Below are 23238 nucleotides of genomic sequence, written 5' to 3' on the forward strand. Positions count from 1 at the left end.
GTCTTTATGGTTATTTATTCTTTTTCCGGTAGAATAATACTAGATATATTATCTCCAATTTCATACGGTTTAATAAAAATCAGTTTGCTGTTATTATAGTTTTATACTTAATTTTTGCTCTGAAAAAGTTATTGAAGATACACAAAAGCTTACACGAATGATTTTTCCAAAATTTATCGTACACTCTCTATAATTAAGATGTTATCTCTTCTCTCCTCGTATTAAACTGAGAATCATGCGAAACCAATGTTTACATTTTTATTTTCAGCATATGGAACATAAGCATGAGGTGCCATGTAGAAAAATGATATATATAGAAGGTTTTTTTTCACCTTAAGAAATAAAAATGGGGCACAATACAACTGCGAATATGGACCAAATTTCGTCTGAGTCATTACATTTTTTTAATTATATGTTTATTTACATGTGAAAGTAAAGACTGACTGACAATCAATATACTTGACAGATATGGTACAAAATTTAATAAGGTTTACACTTCTGCATAAGATTTGCCTAAGATTTGCACTTTTGATTTTAAATCTGTGTATCAAACATACACAACTAGTCATTGCATATTGTAATTATTGTGTTCATTTGTTTTCAGACAGACAGTCAGATATTCTGTGAATGAATTTCATTCAGAAATTGTTTAAGAACTCATGCCAAATTTTATACATCTAGTTCAAAATGTGTTTAATTGTTATGTTCATGGAAAAAATAAATATAGACACGGGAAAATTCCAAAGCAAAATTTTTTGTGACTCAAGGATGTTTAAAGCGTGAAAATTTGTTAAAATCTTCACTTTTTTTTTACGGTTAATTTTTTTTCGATTATAATGTCTTTTCTTTATATTTGATACATTTTTACAATTATTACATCTTTCTTTATTTTTAATACTTTTTTTATGTTTACAATACTTTTTCTTTACTTTTAGTACTTTTTTCTTACTTTCAATGTGTGTTTTTTTTTAGATTTATACTTTCTTTTTACTTTTAGAACGGAAGAAAATAAAAATTGTAAAAACGTTTCTTTTCCCTTAAAAGAGAATTTGAATTTTTTTAACTGATATATCTTCATAAATTGCGACATACTTGATCAAAAATTGTGCAAAAAAAGCTTTAGGAAAAGTTAGTATATTTGACAAGCATTTAGTTATTTTTTGGTAAATTCAAGCTGAATAACATGATTTTCAAAATATGAATGAGATATTTAGTTACAAATTTGTTGAAGTGTTAGCACTTTTCTCCAATTTGGGAGCATATGCTTGCACAAAAAAAAAACCATTATTCAACACTTAAAGATTAAAAGAAGTCTTTTATTGATATCAATTTTTTTTCTTATCTGAAAAATAAATTCTAAACACTTTTTTTAATTTATCTGGCAAAAATATTTTTTTTTCTTTGTAGCTGCATTTATGTATACGCACTGTTTGACGGTATTAAATACATTTTTTTAGAGCACGCAATTGCTGCCAGAATTAGAGTGAGTTATAAAGATATGATGGCTATAAATAATGGATTCTAAAATATTATCATGTTTCTTTTTAGCATATTGCAATGTTTCTGTGTAGAAATTCGAATAACTGTTAATTTTTTGAATTAGAATAAATGTTCATAATTTAACTATTTTTTAAAAAAATTAGGCTAATAGTGCTGAATATCGAAATTATCGTCTTCTAGATTAACTGTAACTGATACTGACTATACATGCATTTCATTTAATGTTGTCATAAATTTCATTTTAAAGAAATAAAAACCTTGCAAATTTCTATGAAGAGAAATAATTTTTCATATTTCCAAGGAATAAATAAAAGAAAGAAAATAAGTGCTTTCAGTTTTTATTTCTCCATTCCAACAAAATTTCATTTATATCTTCCTCTCCTTCCACTTGGCTAGTTTCCAGATGTGTCAGACGATATGCTACTGTTGCCAAAATCATGTAACAAAACTCTGCACGTTTATTAAAAAGGTCTTGCTACTGTAAACAAATAAAGATAGACGAAGAAGGTTATCCAAATGAACAGAAACTGTCAAAGTAACTAAAAAATAAATCTTGACGTGTTAAAAAATTAACTGGAGCAGTGACAGGACAAACATTGAATTCTGTGTTTGATGGACAATCTCAGTGAAAATTGATTACTTCTTTCATCCGAAATAAATTAAAAAATAAATTAAAATTTTACATCATATTTTTGGGAACATATACCTTGTAAAACATTCGAACAAGTCTAGGAATTTTATTTCAATTGCTAAAACTTGCAAGAAAAAAAATATATTAGAATATTTTTGGTTCAGAAATGTTTTTCTCTAATATTTTGTTGAAAAATTCTGATGAAAAACCACAATGTGCACAAAAACCATTTTTAAAGTTACATTTTATTTTGTAATTTATTTTGTGAAATAATTATAAAGTAGAACGATTCATTTTTTTCTTTAAGAGTGCAAACATCTAATCAAAATCTTACTTCATTTAAGGTTTTAAGGTATTTAAAACATTTAATTTTTACAATATTATGTCTTAAATATTTTATTCATAGAAATATTTGTATTTATAATCAACTCAATATTATTGAATAAGAACATTTTCACTTACAAATCCAATTAAAGAAATAACGAAACTTTATATATAAATAGTAAACGAAATGTCTAATATAAGATAATAACACAATTCGATAATTATCAGCAGCACTTGAATTATTTTTTAAAGTAATTATGATTAACTTATGAAAATGATTTATTAAAAAGAAATATAACATCTGGAGTTTTCTGTAAAATAAAAATTAGAAGCTTCATTTTATGATTAATATAATGATTATAATTATGCAATTTCACTGATCAGATTTTTTATATTCATTATATTTATTCAATTTAGTTGTGTATTTTATCTAAATGACTTATAACAGGCCATTTTTACCATTATTTCCATAATTTTTCGAATATATTTCAGCTAATATTTGAATTCTTTTCTTTTAATACAATTCTATAATGAAACTTCAAATGTTGTAACAGAAGAAAAGATAATTGGTAAAAGCATAATAAGTGACTTTTTTAAATTGCTAGCAGGCACGAAAAACGTAGCTACTGCAGAAGAAATAATTTTGGAAATATCGTTTGGAATTTGAAATAACTCTCTTGTTTGATTAGGAATGATAGAAAGAATGATATTTATTTTCTTACTGGCAATGAATACATTCATCGAAATTGAATGATATATAAAGGAGAAGTACAAATAATATTTATTCTGTTTTTTGACTTTATTATTCAAGTGCTTTAGGGTATGCAATATTTTTTTTCTGTCTAGCAAAAACAAATAAATTTCTTGGCTGTCCGACGCTTAAGCCTCCAGCATACAATTGGCCATGTGAAAAACATGAATTTTCTTGGTTCAATCCACACACTTAAAGTGATTCACCTTGCGCCTTGTTGATCGTCATCGAGAGGGCAAGTCAAATGGGGAACCGCAGTCGTTTGAAATCAAAAGGCATGCCGGTGGGAATAATGGGAATGCATGAAAAAAGTCTCCAATCGACTTTCCGTTAAGAATAGTTATCTCGATTCTTGCCGGATATTGGTCTTTTGATTCTGATGCGCGTATTCCGGTAGCATATAAACGTTTTCTTTCGATTTTAGCCGCATTTTGATCTTGAGATTCTAAATCACGTGAATTTACAATTCGTAAACGATCTGCTTTATTGTTCGCTGGTCGTTTCTCGTTTGTTTGAGAAGCTCGAATTGGCTTATTTCTACGTGCTGAGTTGGTACATCTATTAATTGACGAACGTTTGGGAATATATTTTTTTGTCGAAGCAATAAGCACGATACACGCTTGTATAACCGAAATATCGTTTGTCGATTCACTGAATAAGTAGAAAAATTACTATTTGTACTGGAAAATTTCCATTATATATAACTTAACTTGATCAGCATCGATAATTATAATCCTATTTTGTATGTTTGAGATAAACTCTGAATAATATGTGCGGTTTTTGGCAGAAAATATTGTGCACGCTGAATGACAACATACTGTGTAGATGACTATTCATTAATGAAAAGAAGAAAAAAAACTTTACTGATTGGCATCAATCATAATAATTTTAATTTTGTTTGATACATGTGCGATTAACTACGAATGAAATGTACCATTTATTGTTTGTTTTTTGTCAGTAGTTAATTTTAAAATATGATCTTCGCGCTAGTGCGAGTAGAAAGTTTTCATCAGAATCGGATGAATGGTATGGGCGCGTATAAGGTATGAACAAACAAAAATTCATTTTTATATATTAGATAATCATAGGATATTGTTGTATCAAAAACATGCAATCAGATCATTTTATCCTATATATTTTATTCCACATTTCATTTATTTACCAGATAATCAAAGAGTGTCAAAACATTTACGGTTTGTTATTTTCTCTGACAAATTTTCACGCCTATAAACATAATTTATCTGCAATAAAAACGAAAATAATCTCCACTCAACGAATCTTATTTTATTCATCCCAATTCTGTTTTTGTTCATGTGCCATTTAATTTAACATTTAAGGATTCATATTATTAATTTATCTGTGAATCGATCACTCATATAAATACCGTTAAATTTCTCTAATTTGTAGTAGAAATATAAATAATAATCATTGGAAACAAACCTGCCATTACCAACCCTGTCAAACATCAACTAAAAATATATTTTACGAGGCGAGGTAAAAAATTACAGCCGATTACTCTGCTGTGTCTTACACGATGTCGAATGAATGGGTGTATTTATTTTTTTACAAATCATTTTTCCCCCGCTCGGTTATTTTTGGAACTAAGAACGGGTGCTCAGCGCCATCTGTCGGAGACGGGACGTCGTAAAAAGCAGCTGCTTCGTACATTTAATGGGAAAAGAAGTAAAAAAAAGTGCGTCTAGAATCGCGATGTAAAATCGGGCAAAATAAACTGTGGACAGGTAATATGGTGCTGTCAGAGTGAGCTCGTAAATTTTAGAATCAATGCCTGGAAACGTTTTAGTGCCAGTAATCTTTATTTTCCCCGCCATTGGACTGAAAAATCGTTTGTGCAAATGCTATTCGTTGAGAGTATATGCACCACTGGGGGGTCGTTCTTCTCCTTTGAAGTATTTGTTAGTGATTCATGGATATATTGAATCGTTTTGTATGGATATAAATTAAATTAGAGATCTGATTTTGAAATTTATGCGTTGCTGAAAACAGTTGCAATGGGAACTATAAATGTTTGTTTGTTTTTTATTAAAAGTGTTTCGTTAGATAATAAAAGAAGAAAAATATTTGAAGCTACGTTAATAAGAACTTGAAATTAACCTTCATGTAATGAGTATGAGCTATTTTTCAACTTTTCTAATACTATGATAATGAGCTAAATTTTTAGCGAGAGAAATTATAAAATATAATTATTAATATCATGAAAATGTCTTTAAAACTGCTTATGCATCCAGTTTCCCCACACTGTTAAAATTAATTCAACATTCTCAAATATAATTAATATCCTACTATTAGATATGCACAACAATAAAAGAACTAATTTTATTTGATCCAAGTGAACAGAAAGATTTTTGTATGCTTGTTTGGAAAAAAAAGAAAAAAAAAACTTTGGATGTGGCATGAATCACCTGCGATTCACACCATCTATTTAATAAACTGCCCCATTCTCTTCTATTGATGAGTAATAACATGAAAGGGATAATCGAATCAGATGATAATCTGAATCTCAAGCATGAATAACGGTGTCGAATATATTGAGAATAGCAAATATTCGACGACAATATTTGCATAAACTGAGAAGATTCCATATCTCTTTAAATTATTAGAATATTTTCTACTTATAATTTCGCATTTTACGTACAATAATGCTTCTATTATACGGATTTCTGTCAATCGATGTCTCTATTAAACCAGGAGGTACCAGAATAGGAAATTAGGAAAACGAAAAGCAACTTTTTTTCAGTTTTTAATAATGTCAACACACTTGGTTAAAAAGACTCTAAAAGGAAATACCATGGAAATGTGTTTAAAATTGTGATTGCATCGAATTTCACCTAACTTTTACAACTAATTCAATATTTTCACCTACCAAGTTTCATATATACTATTAGCTCCGAACAACGAAAAAAGAACTAATTTTATTTGATTCACGTGAACAGAAAGAATTTTGTATGGTTCTTTGGAAAGAAAACACGTTGGCTGAGGCATGAATTGCCTGCGATTTTCACTATCTATCTGATAAAATGAGTTATTCTTTACTGCTGCTGAGCAATAATAAGAACGATGTTATCTAATCAGATGAATAATTTGAATCACAAGCATGAATCATGTGTGAGAGTAGCAATGTGATTGATGCATGAACAAATGTGCTGAGAGTAGCCACTATTCGATGACAATTTTTATATAAACTGATAAGATCCCATATTTCTTTAAATTATCAGAGTTTATTCTAATTTCATTTCGTATTTGATGCACAATAGTACCTTGATTATACGGGCCTCTACCAACCGAAGCCTTTGTTAAACGCGTAGGTATCAGAATATCGAATGCAGACATTGAAAAACTAGAAAAATGAAAATCTCTCCTTTTTTCAGTTTTTCAATGCAGTTTTTTCATTTTAAGTTTTTTTTTTTTTTTTTTTTAGTCAGCAATTTTTCAGGAATGAAGAAAATTCTATTTTACAGAATACTCACAAAATGTAGTTAACGACTGATATTTTTTATTATTCAAATAATTATTCAAAGAAACAAATTAAAGCATAGTTCTTTTCTGAAACATTACATAAGAGACGTTCGCAAATCCCATGTATTTTCGTGGAACAAAAATGCCATGCGAATTTGTTCGAAAATTTCGTGTTGTTAAACTGGAAGAAGGTATTTTTTTAAATACCTTTAAAGAATCAATCAATTTAAAGAATCAATACCTTTAAAGAATCAACAGAAATCTATCGGATACAGAATTTTCTTATAAGATCCCCGATGCGTATGTTATGAAAGAGTTTGATAAAAATTCTTAATATATAGTAACATTTGCGAACTATTTTAACAATTTCAAATAAATAATTCTAGAAAAATTTGAAGAACGATAAAAATTTATGATTTAAAATGTATTCATTTTAAAACCGTGTTAATAGAATATCCGAGTTGATTATGGTCTCATTCATTGAAGATAGCTAATGTTTTACTGTGCTTTCAGTTACCATAAATTACAGAAGTCTTTGGGCAAAATTTGGATTACGAAATTTCTTATTAAGGAATTTCTTACGAAGGAAAGAATTAAAATAGTACTTGTGAAGTAGTTTTAAAATTTAATTGATTAATTAATTATTATCTACTTGACGTCATAAAAGAATTCATAATATAAAATTCAGTCACTTTTATCCGAATTCTCGATAATCTGAATTGATTACTTAATGTCTGATTTAACTCAGGTAATCGCGTTTCTATTATATTATCTATTCGTCGTATTCATTATAGTGGCTAATTGGTAAAATTCTCACATAAAGTAGATGATCATAATTTCGAGGCTAAGCTCTACTGAAAATCCATCGTAATGTATTATCCAAATAAGTGTCTATTATTTTCGTAATAAAAAAAATTCCAAGACTAATTTTATCTGTTAATTTTTGGGTTTAAAAGTCCCAATAATAGCACCGCCTCTGCGTCAAGAAGAATTAATTTATTATTGTATTTCTTCAATATCTTGATGAAGTCACATGCAGTTTGGGAATACATATAAAGTAAAACTTAAATAATTCACAAAGCACAGATGAATAATTGTTTTCTTTTGACTCAATAAATAAATTTATTGAAAACGAATAGTAAAAACATGCGGTGTTTATGTATTAAAAAGAATAATATTTTTTTAGAATAGATTTTTAATGGGAAATATTGTTCTGAAATTGAATTTTCATATGAGACAATTTTTCTTGCAAAATATTTCAACCTAATAATATTGGTGAATTTCGAATTTCAAGAATCTTAATAGAAAATTAATAATTAGATTGATATATTTGGGAGTCTGTACTTATCTAACTTCACGAATTTAAAAAGATAATTAAAATTTTCTTTGGAAAGTCATTGTTTTTATTATTAATTTGCAGCAAAATATATAGCTTTTAATTGTTAATTTTTTTTCCTTATAAGAATATGCATGGAATAAATTCTTTTTCGTGTAAAAAACTATTTATTTTGTAAACTATGAATTTTGGTAAATTCAGACATTTTAGAATTGCTGAGCCCAGGGAGAATAATATTAGGAATGCTTTTAAAAACTGTTTTTGAATTTTGATATAATTTTTTTGTCTCCAATTCAATTCTTCTTGGTGTCAATCTTATGGAATCAAAATTGAATTAATTGATAACTAAATTCTGGCAATACTAAATAAATTAATCCGTTAAATGGACAATTAAAGATACATGACACATCACAAGGATTGAGAAAAGTATAAGTGCACGAAATTTTAAAATCCTAAATTATCGGATTGGAAAGTGAGATGAAATATTTTTTTATGAAAATCTGTCCAAATATGAAACAAACTCAAGTTAAATAAAATGTTTATTTAATCTAGATGGTCAAATGTCATATTAATTTAAAAACTACTTTTTACATCATTTCCTTTCTAAACTTACTTACATTATGCTCCATAGCTCACAAATTTGTTGATGTCTAGTTTTCAAATAACATTTCTTGAAAACATTTCTATCACGTGTTTTATTAGGGCATTATTTATATTAGTATCTTAAGAACTCTGCGTTACTGAAAATGCATTGCCATAAGAAATGTATAAAAGGATTCTCGATTTGAATGGTAAATTTCAAGAAATTCATTTTTTTTTAATTGAGCTACTACATTATATAATAAATGAATTAACCATTTACAAGGCCATTTTTTTCTAGTCATATTATGTTAAAATATTTTTAGGCTTGAAATTAGAATAAGAAAATGTATTCATTTAGCTTATTAGATAAATTTAATTTGATTCATTAATTAATTTGGTTAATTATTAATTAAGTATCAAATCAAGACACATCATTTTGTGTAAAATAAAGAACTAAAGTATCTAAGTTTCTGTCTTTCTAAAAACATTTATCAGAACTTATGCCAACCTAAATAAATTCATACAAAGGCTGATAAATTTGGTGGGAAGCATACTTCCCACTGCCCTAGAAAGAGTTAAATACGATTTAATTTTAATATTCTTTTCAGACAACAATGAAAAGATTTTTCTAATGTTTAACTTGATTCAGCCGTCATAATATAATTTTTTTTTAATATTGAAGGAGATTATTCGCTTTTTGTTCTAATTATTACTTCTTTGTATATTAAATAATTCTAAAACTTTATTTATTTTTGAAAATTCAAGATGTCTTTCATGCTTTGCATCTATTCATTTTTGTCGTTCATCCAAATATTATATTAGTGAACTAAAGTTATATATTTTTATTCATCGAAAGGAATAACATTTTCTACATATTATAAAGGAATTTTTTCCTATCTGAATTTTTATATTCTCATATAATTATTCTACATTATTCTCAAATATAGACAGATTTTTCGAAATTATATTTCTTATCTAACTTTTTAGTGAATAAAAGTTGTTACTTTTCTTAAAAGTAATTCATTCTTTTCAAAACTTTCTTATAATTGAAACGAAGTGTATTGAGTTACGTCTTTTTTTTACATAAGCATTAATGTATGCCAGACATTATTCAGTATTTCACAATAGCTTTAAAAATGTAAATATGCTTTCATTCTATTTTTTCTTAATGCGCGTATTTTTTACTAAATATGATCTTTGAAATATCTGAAACTATATCAAATGTTATTTTACACAGTTACAACCAGTTTTCTTGTGAATCATTTATTATAGGCTTAAGAAATGAACTTTATTTGAACTCTCTATTTTTTTATATATGTATGAACATGAAAATGTCAAATATTACTGCATTTTGACACTTTCTAAAGTATAGATTATATTTTGTTCAAATTTATATTGACAAAGATTATAAACTTTCATACTTTTATAAATGGAATTTTTCGTTTTATTTAATGCACCATACATGATGTAAATATATAATATTTTAATATATAAATATTTTTTAAACACGTTTACTTTAGAATATATATTCTTTCTTATTTTTTCTTTCTTATTTTTCTTCTTATTTTCTTATTATTCTTATATTTCTTAAGGAAAAAATATTTAAAATGTAAAATTTGATATTCTGGGAATAATATAAAATGCATGTAAAAATGCTCATAATTTATAATTCTATATAATTTTTAAATCTAACTATTTAATACATATAATATTCAAATATCACGGAAAAAACTGCATCCTTATTTGTGAAATAAAAACGTTTATAAAAACAGAAGGATTAATTAATATATGTCTTTGAAGTTTATTTTGACTAGCTTTGTAATTCATTTTAATTTAGTATTAGTTTGAATTTTTTGCTTTCGGTTTGAGTAGCTAAGAAAAACATAGTCAAATGAAATGAAAAAAAAATCTCTCTCTTTGCATATTTTTATAAAATGTAAACATAGTTTAGCTGTTTCGTGCCTGAATAGAAAAAAAAAATTTTGAAATTTTAAAACTTTGATTTTTTTATCACGGGAGGCATAATTTTTGTACAAATAATAAATGCTAAGAAATTCTACAGTCTACATCGCGACACAAGAGCAGAAGAGACCAACATTTTTTCCTTCAGTCATTTGCTATGAGATTTTGACAGGAATTTTTTATACGTGTAGATTCAGGATACGGATTCTTAGGTATCTTTGAAAGAATGTTGTGAGCATTAAGGATTTTTATCCCTTCACTCGGGGGGGGGTGAGAAAATACTGAGATCGATCATATTATAGAACGCATAAATAATTAATTAAATAAAAATTGGGAATTGGATTAGAAAATGTAGTTAATACGGGCTAAATTAAGATAACAAAAATATGAAATTAATAAGAATTCAAATTTTACTAATCCGTAACTGGAAACATGAATTTCTTCACGCGGCCAGAGACGTGGAGTCAAAATAACTCCATTGTTATTTTTCTTTTTTGTATTTTGTAAAGAGCATTGGAATTTATTTCGGAAACACAATACATTTTGGAAATCATGTAGTTACCTAAAATATTGAAAATATTAATATTAAAAATGTTGAATGTTATAATATTAAATGTTTAAAAAATGTTATAAGAAAAACCTAAATAATCTTTTAACCAGTATTTATTTCGTTTATATTATAAATTTCGTTTATATTATTAAATTATACTAATGCTAATAACTGTTACAATTTAACAAACAAAAATAAAAAATACAATTTTTTAAAATATTATTTTAAGAATATTTACTTCTTTTTTTTTTGCATTATTCAAATTAAAAGCAGTTTTAAAGTCAGTGACACCATAAATAACAATAAACACTTTGAAAAAGAGTTACTCGGTTATACGCACATGTTCATATATAGACATTTGATGAAAGAAAAACTTGAATGTATCGAGGAGATTATTGTATTCAAGGACAAAATACCACGTGATAATCAGAGTTAATGAACAACCAGGAGTCAATTTGACTTCTGCCCCAATTGTTAAGAGATATCATTATGTGAATATATTCGGTTAGCATACTGTGATAAAAAATCGCTGCCATTACATATTGCCAAAAAACAACAGTCAGACGTTAAGAAATGTCATGAAAGTTCTTCAAAATCTTTCTCTGAATGTTTACACAGCTGCACTAAATTCAATTCGCGCTTAGCTAATTCATGGAACTGCCAAATATGATAAGATTGAGCAACTCATTTGCTGAAGTCTCCGTTTAATCAAAGGAAAGAAGAAATAAAATAAATCAAGGTTACAGAAACAGACACGTACTAAAAATTTAAATCAAACTCGAAAACAAGCTTAACACATTTATTGCTTCTTAACTAGACTGTGATTCTCATTTCACGTCTACGCTTTTCCTAATAAAAATTATTTGATTTTATAAATACTTTTACAATGAAAAGTATTTTTAATAAATCACTCCGTTATATAAAACTATATGGACTTATTCGAATAAACAATTACAAATAAAATAAAATTTTACCTGGATTATCTGTTAAAATTATATATATTATAGAATCCTGTAAGGTGCTTTCAACTAGCTAAAGAATTCTTACTACTTCAGTTAGATTATGCATTCAAGTTCCTCATGAAATCCAGCGCCCACAGGTAGTCCTTTCAAAATGTCTTTCATCCAAGTCGTACCTCCCCCTTTTCACATTTTCATGCGATTCCTTCTCGCGAAACTATCTCACAGCACCATTTCACTTCATTTCGAACAGAAAAGCAATATGGCTTTCATTTACGAAGAATACCCCTTCCCAATATCAATCATATTCCTGGGCGCTCGAGAAATCCTTCTGCTGCTTATCGATATTAAAGCCCGGAATTTTAATCCGGCTAGAAACGGGAAACCGGACAACGGGGATGTGCTCCCTCAGGTACATAAATGTCCGGGATGTTATCAGGATGAGATTTGTTCGCTTTGAAGCAAATGTTCGGCAGGGCAGAAGTTGGAAATGGTCTTCTTTTCGGAAATGGTTTTAGAAGCGGAATTCGTTTGTGTAGGAATTTATGTTGTCTGTTATAAAGTGAATCATATCTTTTGATGCATTTATATATCGGAAGCTACTGAATTACAATGAGAAGAAGACTTAACTTTCGTTTCATATTAAATCTCTTTACTCTATCGATATTTTTTTCCTGGCAGACAGAATATTGTTTTAGGTACAGAACTAAGCCTCTAAGGTTTGAGGAGGAAAAGTTCAAGCGATTTACCAGACATCGTCAGTCTTTTTTGGACTCAAGTAATAAAATGTAAGCTATATTTAAACATTTAAGTAGGAGTAATATAGTATACTAATGAATTTATTAAATGAATTAATTAATTAAACATGAATGCTCTTTTTCTATTTTGCTTTCAAAATGTATTCTAAATCATTCGAAATCGGTGCATCAATAATATTTAAGCCTTTAAAAGGGCCATTTTTTTTCAAGTCATATTATGTTAAAATATTTTTAGGCTTGAAATTAGAGTAAGAAAAGGGATTAATTTAGCTTATTAGATAAATTTAATTTGATTAATTAATTAATTTGGTTAATTAATAATTAAGTAACAAATCAATGCACATCATTTTGATTGAGACAAAGAACTGAAGCATCTAAATTTCTGTCTTTCTAAAAAAATTTGTCAGAACTTATCCCAACCTACAAAATTTCATACAAAGATTGATAAATTTGGTGGGAAGCATACTTCCCACGGCCCTAGAAAGGGTTAAGTGTCTTTGAAACCGAGCAAAGTTTTTTTTTCTTTGTAAAATCGTGTATTTTAGGAGATAATATTTCGATATGAATCACATACTGATTACATATGAATATTTTTCATATATACATATGAAATGGTAATTTAAACACAAAAAAATCACGAATGTACTTAGTTTAACATGTTATTTAAATTAGTTAACATAATAAATGCATTGTTGCTATTGGATGTCAGCCAAACCTATTCGTATTCAGCTGATGTCATATAGCACCATTTCACGAATTTTTGAAATACCAGGAAGTCATCAAACTAACAATAATGCAGGTACCATAAATATTTAAGAGTTGGTGCTATATGACATTGTTCAGCATGAGAGTAGATAGAAAAACGCAATAATTAAGTATAAAACTAATAATTAGGTATACGAAAATTGTTTTTTTAACTGTGTGTGTGTGTGTGTGTGTGTGTGTGTGTATGTGTGTGTGTGTGTGTGTGTGTGTGTGTGTGTGTGTGTGTGTGTGTGTGTGTGTGTGTGTTTGAAATCTCGTTTTTTTTCAGGAAAGACACCTATATAGATAAATTTAAAAAGCAAAATCTTACCTAAATATAAAATTTGCTCCGAATCGTTAGAGCCATTTCCGATTTACACGAAATATATATAATTGTTCGTTTAAAATTATAAGATAAATGCTTTTGGAGATAAATCCAGTAACTCAAAATGTTAAAAATAATGCTTTCAAATGTGCTTAATAATACTTTGTAAATTTTATTGAAATTGGAGAAATAATGACAGGAATATATAAAAAATTGCTAAAAATCTTATTTTTGAATTTTAAAGTGTTAAAAAAAATTTTTTTGAGCAGTAATAGATTTCGAAATTAAAGTGGTAAATTTTAATTAAAAATAATATGGCATCATGAAAACTCTCTCAAAATAAGCATTTATTAATTAAATATCAGTTTAATGTAAAATTTCGAACCTCTTGCAATATCGGTCTACATTTTAGAATGCCCTGTACTTTTCGTTTTCTCTTATACAAAGTATAGAGAAAAAATTGCAGTCATCAAATATCTGGAACTCGTGATTTTGACGACTCGTCCTGTTTCCAACGTGCCCGAGTTCGAAAAACACATTTTTGGCACTAAGTCTATCTGTCTATAAATGCGGTAACTCAAAAATTCTTTGAACTAGATGGGTGAAATTTGATAATAGACTTAAAACCAATTTTGTAGATTATTTTTATAGTTTTGAACAAACACAGGAAGTCTGTCTGAATATGATAATTACAAAAAAGATAGAGCTAGAAAGATCAAATTCGATGCACACATTTAGCACCTAAAATGTAGAGTCTTTAATAAAGTTTAAATTAAATCTCTCGAAATATTAATCGTCTGTCTATTTGTTATTTTCCACCATGTAAATGTATTAGCTAATAAATGTAAATGAATGGAATTTTGTATATGACCTTGTGACTGAATACAACTGTAGTTGTGCATTAAATTTTGATTTCAACTGATAAAAATAAAGTATTACAATATTTATTCTCTTTGTAAATTCAATAAAAATGTTAGATTCCTGCCAAATATTTATATTTTGAAGTTGTTATTCAACAATGTCAATCAAGGCATTCGCCACCTTCCTAAGGCCCACACTTTTACTCGGGAGAAAGACACAACACCTTTATTAGAATATGTGAGAAAGTTACAGTGACATTACCCCCACAGGATCGCAAGTTTCTAGTTTCTTATTGTGCATACCGCATCATTTAATTTATAGATTGTATGCCAACTTGTAAATCCTTAGAGGTTAATATAATTGTTGAAATTATGTTCATATATTTATTTATTGCACATGATAACATCTCATAATAGATACTATGCTTTGATAACATAACTTGAAACCATTGCACAACAAATGCTTTAAAGAATGAAATTCGGTATACAATCCGTATAGTGAAATACACTTTTTACAGCAAATTTTGGATCAATGCCATCAATATAAAGAAATATTTATTTTAAATGCATGGTTCTTTTGTGGAATACATTTCTAATCCTTTAATTTACATATTACATTAATAAATCATGCTTTGAAATGCAATGTAGCATTCAACTGTGTATAATTAACGTCATTATTCATTAAATTGTCATTGTATATTGATTAATACCATTCGTGAATTATGTTGATGTTTTAGAATTTCATTTCAGCTCAAATATATCTTTTGTATTCTTGCTACTTTGAGAAAACAAATAATAAGATTTATTTTATTTGCAGGTTATTAATATTTCTAATTGTTATCTTTTATTCCAGTTTGAATCTGCATACGTGTAATGCTTTTTCCCTCATACTGAAAATTACAATTTTATATTAGAAATATTATAGTTTTAAAGAAATCCCATGTCTTATACAAAATATTCTAAGAAATATTTATTTAATGAATTCCATTTGTAATATGTGCTTTAATTTCTATTAATATCATGCTTTTTAATATATATTGCATATTAAGTATATGATTAAAATATTTTATTTTTAAAAATAAACTCTCCATTAAGGTTGCATTGAATTTTAATGAGAAAATAATCATTAGTTTTATAAGGGTATCAATTTTTGTTCTTATTCATGCGATACATAATTTTAATTTTGAGAATATTTGAAAAAATGAAATATTTTACGCAGTCTTATAAAATGAACTGACTTCAATTTTTCCCCTATTTTAAAAATAATTTATTACCATATTAGACTAGACATCTAAATGACTTAGGATTACCATTAAAACCCCTGAGAATTTCATTCTTATTTTGTTTGTGGCATAAATTATTAACCAAATTAACTTACAAAAATTTAAGTTCCGTAGATCACGTTTAAGAAAAATTCCAAGAACAGAAGATATTAAATATCTTTCATAATTTTTCTGTTCACATCTTTTGCAGTGTTCATCGCTCCGTGAATTCACAAAGCATTTTGAGACATCCGTTTGACCAATTAAGTCTTTTCCAAGAAAAGAATCTTTTCCAATATTCCTTTTTTCCCTTTTATATGTACAATCCACTGTAAAACTCATATTTTCTCCCAAATTTTTAATACACCGGATGTAATATGTCACAAATTGGGTAAGAGCCAGGCATCCTTTTACAGGATGTAAAAAAATAGTGGAAGGAGTCTGTCTCGATGGCAATTTCGAACGGTTCTTTTTCGAATGTGTCAAGGAACCAACAAGGATATATCCATTTCAACGTCTCAAAAATGAAACGGAGATATAAATCGTAACTCATTTTAGATATTCTTTTTTTTTTTTTTTTTACTACTCTTTTGTCCTTTTTGGTTGAATTGCACTTTGCGCTTTTCGAGGATAAATCACAGATATTTGATGCCGCTAGAAACGACTGGAGATTTATACGCGTAATTAAAGCTGCTCTCCAGTGCTTTTTAGCGGAATTAAAAAAACGTAAAACGATAAATTTTCTGGACCCCGTTGTCGTCTGGAGAATAATTCAAAAAGTTTAAATGAACTGAAAATTCTAAAGCCTGTTTGCAGGGTTTGTGATGTTTAATGGTTAGCAGGGAAAATACTACAGTTTTTCCACAAATATATCCCAAAAAAAGAAAAAAAATAATGACTTTATGGAAGCCATTCTTTTAAATTATATTCATTTGGATACTTTTTCATAAATATTTGGGGAATTCTCAACTTAAAAATTAATACCCTGAATATTAACCGAAATTTGACTAGTATATATATATGCATTTCTGAATACAGAATGTCTAAATAGAACAGCACTGTTTTTTTCTCTGATGTGCCATATGAATGCCATTGTTAAATTCTATAATTTATTCCATAAGATAAAAGAAAAATAATTTATATTTATATGCAGGGAAATTTAAAGATAATGTCCTCACATTCTTTCAAATATTTATCTTATTAAATTCATAAAAATATTTTAAGAATGTTTAATAAGAAGAATTACATTACGTTTTGTAATTATTCATGTTTTATTAACAAATATAAAGTTAAAATCCAATTGTATGTTTCTGAAACTCATTTATTACAAAGGCTAGATTTTTATTATGATTAGTAAGAGTTTGTCCTATTTTATCTTTATTATATCATACGGAACTTTAAATTTTTTGATCACATATCTTTAATATAATGTTTATTATTAGTTATTATATTTTAATTTATATATTTATTATATATTTATATTATTATTATGTTATTATTATATTTAAATTGTATTTGTTATTTATTATATAATTTAGTATTAGCTTATTTTATTTTTTAAATAACTATATATTTCCTTGCTTAAATCAAGTATTCGTGGATGTTTTGCTTGTTTTCTTGTATCACATACGGTAGCAAATATTTTGCAAGTCGATTGTAAAAATTTATTTATATTTTCTTTGTTAGTTTTATCATGTTTTATAATTTTTTTTTCTTATTCAAATTAGTATTAGAATAGAAAATATAAAACTCTATGGTGAAAATAATCATAAATAAAAGGTCAAGGTTTTGTATTTTACCTTTTTGAAAATCGTATTTCATTGAAACAGTTTTTTACATGAAACTATTCATAATTGAATAAATTTTGAAAATATAGATTTTTTTTTAAGTCTTATATTGGCGTTTCTTATATTTAATTACAAAATCTTTTGTCACTGTAAGAAAAAATTCTGATCCTATATAAAATATTCTTAAAAATCTTTGTTATTAAAAGCTAATTTAATTAAATTTTGATTTAAAAGTTAAATGAAAGTATTTTTACTTAATTGGGTCGATGTGTAGTACCGCTTTTCCCATTTCAACCAACCTTCGAAATTTCGAGAATTCATAAAACGATTGGCTTTCTTCTAATAATACAAATGAATAATGTGTATAAGTTTTAAAAGTTAAATGAAAGTATTTTTACTTAATTGGGTCGATGTGTAGTACCGCTTTTCCCATTTCAACCAACCTTGAAATTTCGAGAATTCATAAAACGATAGGCATTCTACTAATAATACAAATGAATAATGTGTATAAGTTTTAAAAGTTAAAATTTTATATATTGACTTTAAAAAATGCAGCTATCAGGAACCCCTATGATAAAGCAATATATTTTTTGCCTTATATTTTCAAAATATGAGTATTTATTCAAATTTCGGTACACATATATAAAATTAATTTTATTTTAATCATATGAAATCGTATTTACAATGTGTATAAGCCTTATTCCTCAGTGGGCATTATATAATTTTATATTTCTATGCCTTAGTCTATTTCTGACATTATTTAATATGAGAATATTAGAAAATATTACTATTCTATACTATTTAATATGAAAAATAAAGTGTAGTTACTAAATTTATAAGTATTTTTATATTTTTATTTTCAGATTGTTAAAGTTCAAATATGTTCATTTTAATTATTCAATCAATAGTCTCATATTATGATACCTAATTCGGAGTGATTTTATGCAGAAATATTTAAGGGTATATTTATAAATGGCTGTTAGCTCATAACCTATTGAATTTCGATTTACGAAATAATAATATGAATAAACAAATATATTAAATGATTTATAATTAAAAGGGTTCATTCTTTTTCCTATATACTAAATTTTTTATCACATATAAAATTTACTTTCTTGGAACTCCTTATCATTTTCAACTCCAATTTTGATTAATGTCATTGTTGAGAAAGTTTTGCTTCCTTTATTTATTCTATGGTTTATTACATGGCTTCGCTATAATTTTTTAAGCATAAAATACGAACTTTAAATTAAATTGCAAATTATTTTCTATCAGTTTTTGAAAACAACTCCCTTAATTATATTCATGGTAAATAGATTTTATTCCATCCGTATTCTTGTTAACGTCCCATACAAAATAGTTATTCTTATAAAAATCCATTTGCTTTCGATAATGAGAATCGAATTAATGATGGAATGCTAGACATATTGATGGTATAGAAAACATCTATTAATATTTTAGAAAAGCTCACATTTTTTTAAGTAGTCTGCTATGCCATCCCTAAGGTATTGAACAATATTTTGCATCATTGAAGACAAAATGGAGAAATACATTTCCTAATGTTAAAAAGGGACAGGTTTTCCACTTACGCTTTCTCCAATAATGGCGCACACTTTAGATTTGAAGGTCACAAAGGTCAAATAATGTAAAAATAGGAGTTAGCTAAAATAATTTATACTCTTTCAACAACTTACAATATATAAGATGATTAATACTAATTCATCTATATAAGATATGAGTTCTCTGAAAACAAAAACTAGATTTTACTAGTTAACTAGTTGAATGTAATTAACTAATAAAACTAGTTTAATTACATTTCATAATCATCCACGTTAAGGTGTTATGTCTCCAAAAATCGATTTGCTTTTGAAAATGAGATTAGAACTTGTATATAAACAGATAGATGGTATGAAAAGTATATCTATTAATACCTCTTTGAATAATTTGAAACAGATAATTTTTTACGTTCTCTTTTATAACTTTTGAGGATTTTAAAAGCAATTGTATCATGATAGCCCAAATGGAAAATATAGTACCTAATGTTAAAAGAATTAAAAGTTTATCCCCTGACCAATCACCAACAATGATCTACATTCAGTACTTGACCGTCCAAAGCGACTAACTGATTCGCTAATAATATTAGATGTACTTACTTGAAATAAAATATCTTATGCATAACTTAATGAATATTATTCTCTGAACCAAACCTTCTTAATCGTCTCATTGCGTAATGCTTTAAAACCGTATTATTTGAATATCCTTATATCTATTACGTATATTGCTTTCATAATTATTTCTAATGGAGTCACATCTCATGACAACCTAGTGCTGAAAAAAATTAATTATTCAGGCATTTTAACTTGTATTAATAATAATATCTTCTTCTTTAATTATAAGTTAAATTTAGGCGAATGAAAGATGATTCATAAAAATTGGAAAAATATTTCACATTCTTAGATTAAATTTTAAGTGATTTAACGATTGGTGTTAAGCATTCAATTATTAGAATATCAGTATGCTCCTGAATACAAAATCAGTAAGTTAAAAAATTCAGCTCTCGTTATTTTATACTTTTTTTTACATTTACTAAAAAATAATTTTGAGAAGAAATCTTAAATTATTTAAAATTAAAATTTTCAAAAATAGAAAGCAGATAATTTTAATAGATTTTTTTGCATTTTTACCCCCTTGTTACAAAGTTTTCAAAAAAAAAATCGACACAAAAAATTTGATTCTAAGATTTTGAATAATTATGCTTCGGATTTTTCTAACACCAAAAAAAAGAATTTTATTGAATTTTAATAATCTGTTATCAAACATGTTAACTGAAAAGTATCAAGATCTCTCAGAAGATTGCTTCTAGTGAACTATAATCAAATATTTGTCTAAGTTAACTACATTTAATTATATCCAAAATAATTTCTGTGAATGTTATTGCATTAAATTCATTTTTAATGGCAAAAGTTTCCTTTAATTTTATTAAGCTTAAAAATGTATTTAATAATTATTGATGTAGTATATTTTTATTATATATTCACTTTTAAACTGCTTAATAACCATTTAAATTGTTATTCGCTTTCACATTACCTTTAATTAAAAAAATAAGCAATTCCACATTTAAAAAGAATTAATGTTGTGGACTTGGTTGATAATTATTATAGTTTATTTTTCAAATTGAATGGCAAGCAATTTTTATACAAATCTTCTTGTTTTGTTGAAATTTTATGAATTTCACAGAAATAGATTATTAAAATGAATATTATTTTGATATAATTTTTTGGATTTGTAAATTTGATTTTCTAGCAACGGAGCAATAATTTCATAAAAACGCAATGAATAAAAAAAGTAAATCTTTTTAGCAGAATAACGTTTCTAAAAGCAGCCATCTTTCTATAAATCGCACTATATAAAAGCAGTTACACAAAGAATGGAGCTTTTGATTGAATTAAGCCAAGCAAAAGCAGAACAGACAAATCATGACTAAAATATTTTCATGTTACGCTGTTTTGTGTTGAAGGTTTAAATTCTTTTTTTTTTACCAAAAGATTTTACAAAGTTTGTACATTATTTAAATTTTTTATCTTCTTATCAAATGTGAAAATATTTCATTCAAATTTCTAAACATACTGGTTATTATAAATAATTATTTAAAATGTATCATATTATCATGCTATTATTACCCTTTTCTCATGTAATTATTTAAATTTTATGGTTATCATGCAGTTTATTTCATATGATCTGAGAATAAAGATAATGAAAACCAAGAAAATTATTTTTTAAATCCAGGATTAGTAATTATTAAAGCAGATAAAAGAGTATTATTCACAGACTTTTTATACATTGGGTGTGAAGGAATTGCACTATTTTTCAGTTATAATTTTTTTCAGAAATAAATTTTCTAGAATAGGAAAAAATATCAAAAAAAAAAAATCCTCCGGTTTCCAATTTTTATTAAAATTTTAATATGTAAAAAAAAAAAAACCCTTCATTTTTGCTGATTTTTTTAAAATGAAAATACTCGGAATAAGAAATTGTTTCAAAAGAAAAAGCATAAGTATCTCAATATAAAATAAAAACATATATAATCATTCGTCGTAATTTTAATATTTTCAATAACTGATTTTGTTTATGAGCGTGAATATATATCATATCTATATATTTTATCAACTTGATATCAAGTTTTTAAGAGCTACCAAACATAGATATATTTACTTTGGTGGTTGGAAATATACACTTCGGAGTCAGTTTTTTAAAAATTTAATTAGAATTTAATTTAATTAAAAACTAAATGAAATTGCTGCATTTTCTGCAATAATTTCCTAAAATATTATTACTAAAAAGGAGTTTTAAGCCATTTTAACATTTTAAAAATTGTCTTTTAAATGATATCCATTTAATAGTCCTACACAGTTTCCTGAATTCCGACAATTTCTTTTTAAAAATATTTTCCCCCTAATTTCTAGCAATGAATTACATTGTCGCCCTGAAATTAAATTTTCATTGCTTAACCAAAAACTTGTTAACGTCCTTTCTTTCCATTATTGAAACCGAAAGAAGACGAATTCTGTTTCATATCTGTGTAGTTTAAAAAACAATAAAAAAAAAAAGGGAAAGTTATAATATTGAGAAATTTTAATAATGCTAATCTTAATAGTGCTATGATGTTATGGGTCTATATTCATTAGAAACGTTTATGTAAACAATAATTAAATTTTAAATAAATCCATTGAAATAAAATGTTGTAAATATCAGACAATTTGGTTGAATCATAGGCAGGAAGTTATATTTAAATGATTTATCTAAAATGAAATATAACTAATATTCCTAGGTAGCCAACAGGTAGCTTGAGGGCGTCTAGTTAATGAATAAAGGAAAACTAATACATTACTAATCAGATAACTCAAAACGAATATAAAAAGTATTTCCACAGATTTTGTCGAATCTTGATTGTTAGTGAGAAGTATGTATGCAAGTGGGAGGAAAATTTAAATTTCTGTACTTTCAATTAAATTTGAGATTTAATAATTCTTATAATTCTTCTAATATTGAATTGAGGTTCTTAGAATCGGGAAAGAATTCATGTTGAAAAATAATTATTTGATTCCAAAACACACCATCATTTATTTATTGTCGTACTTTGACAATTTTTCCTATTCATAATTCAAAAAAAAAGTTTCTCTCTCCTAAATGGCGATGTTTCAGTCCAGAAATTAATCAATTTCAGCACACATAAAAATATCGTTTGGAACTGCGTTTTTAGTTAAAAATATTCTTTCTTCTTTTTTCATGTTTTTCTCATATATGGTATGTAAATAATTATTTTTATTAATTGTTAAAAATTATATTTTCATATATTCAGAGGAGTTATTTATATCCACTGACTTATGGTATTAATACTAATTTTGAAATTGTTATTATTGAGTTTTTAGA

Source organism: Argiope bruennichi, chromosome 9 (assembly GCF_947563725.1).
Source record: "Argiope bruennichi chromosome 9, qqArgBrue1.1, whole genome shotgun sequence".
NCBI lineage: Eukaryota > Metazoa > Arthropoda > Arachnida > Araneae > Araneidae > Argiope > Argiope bruennichi.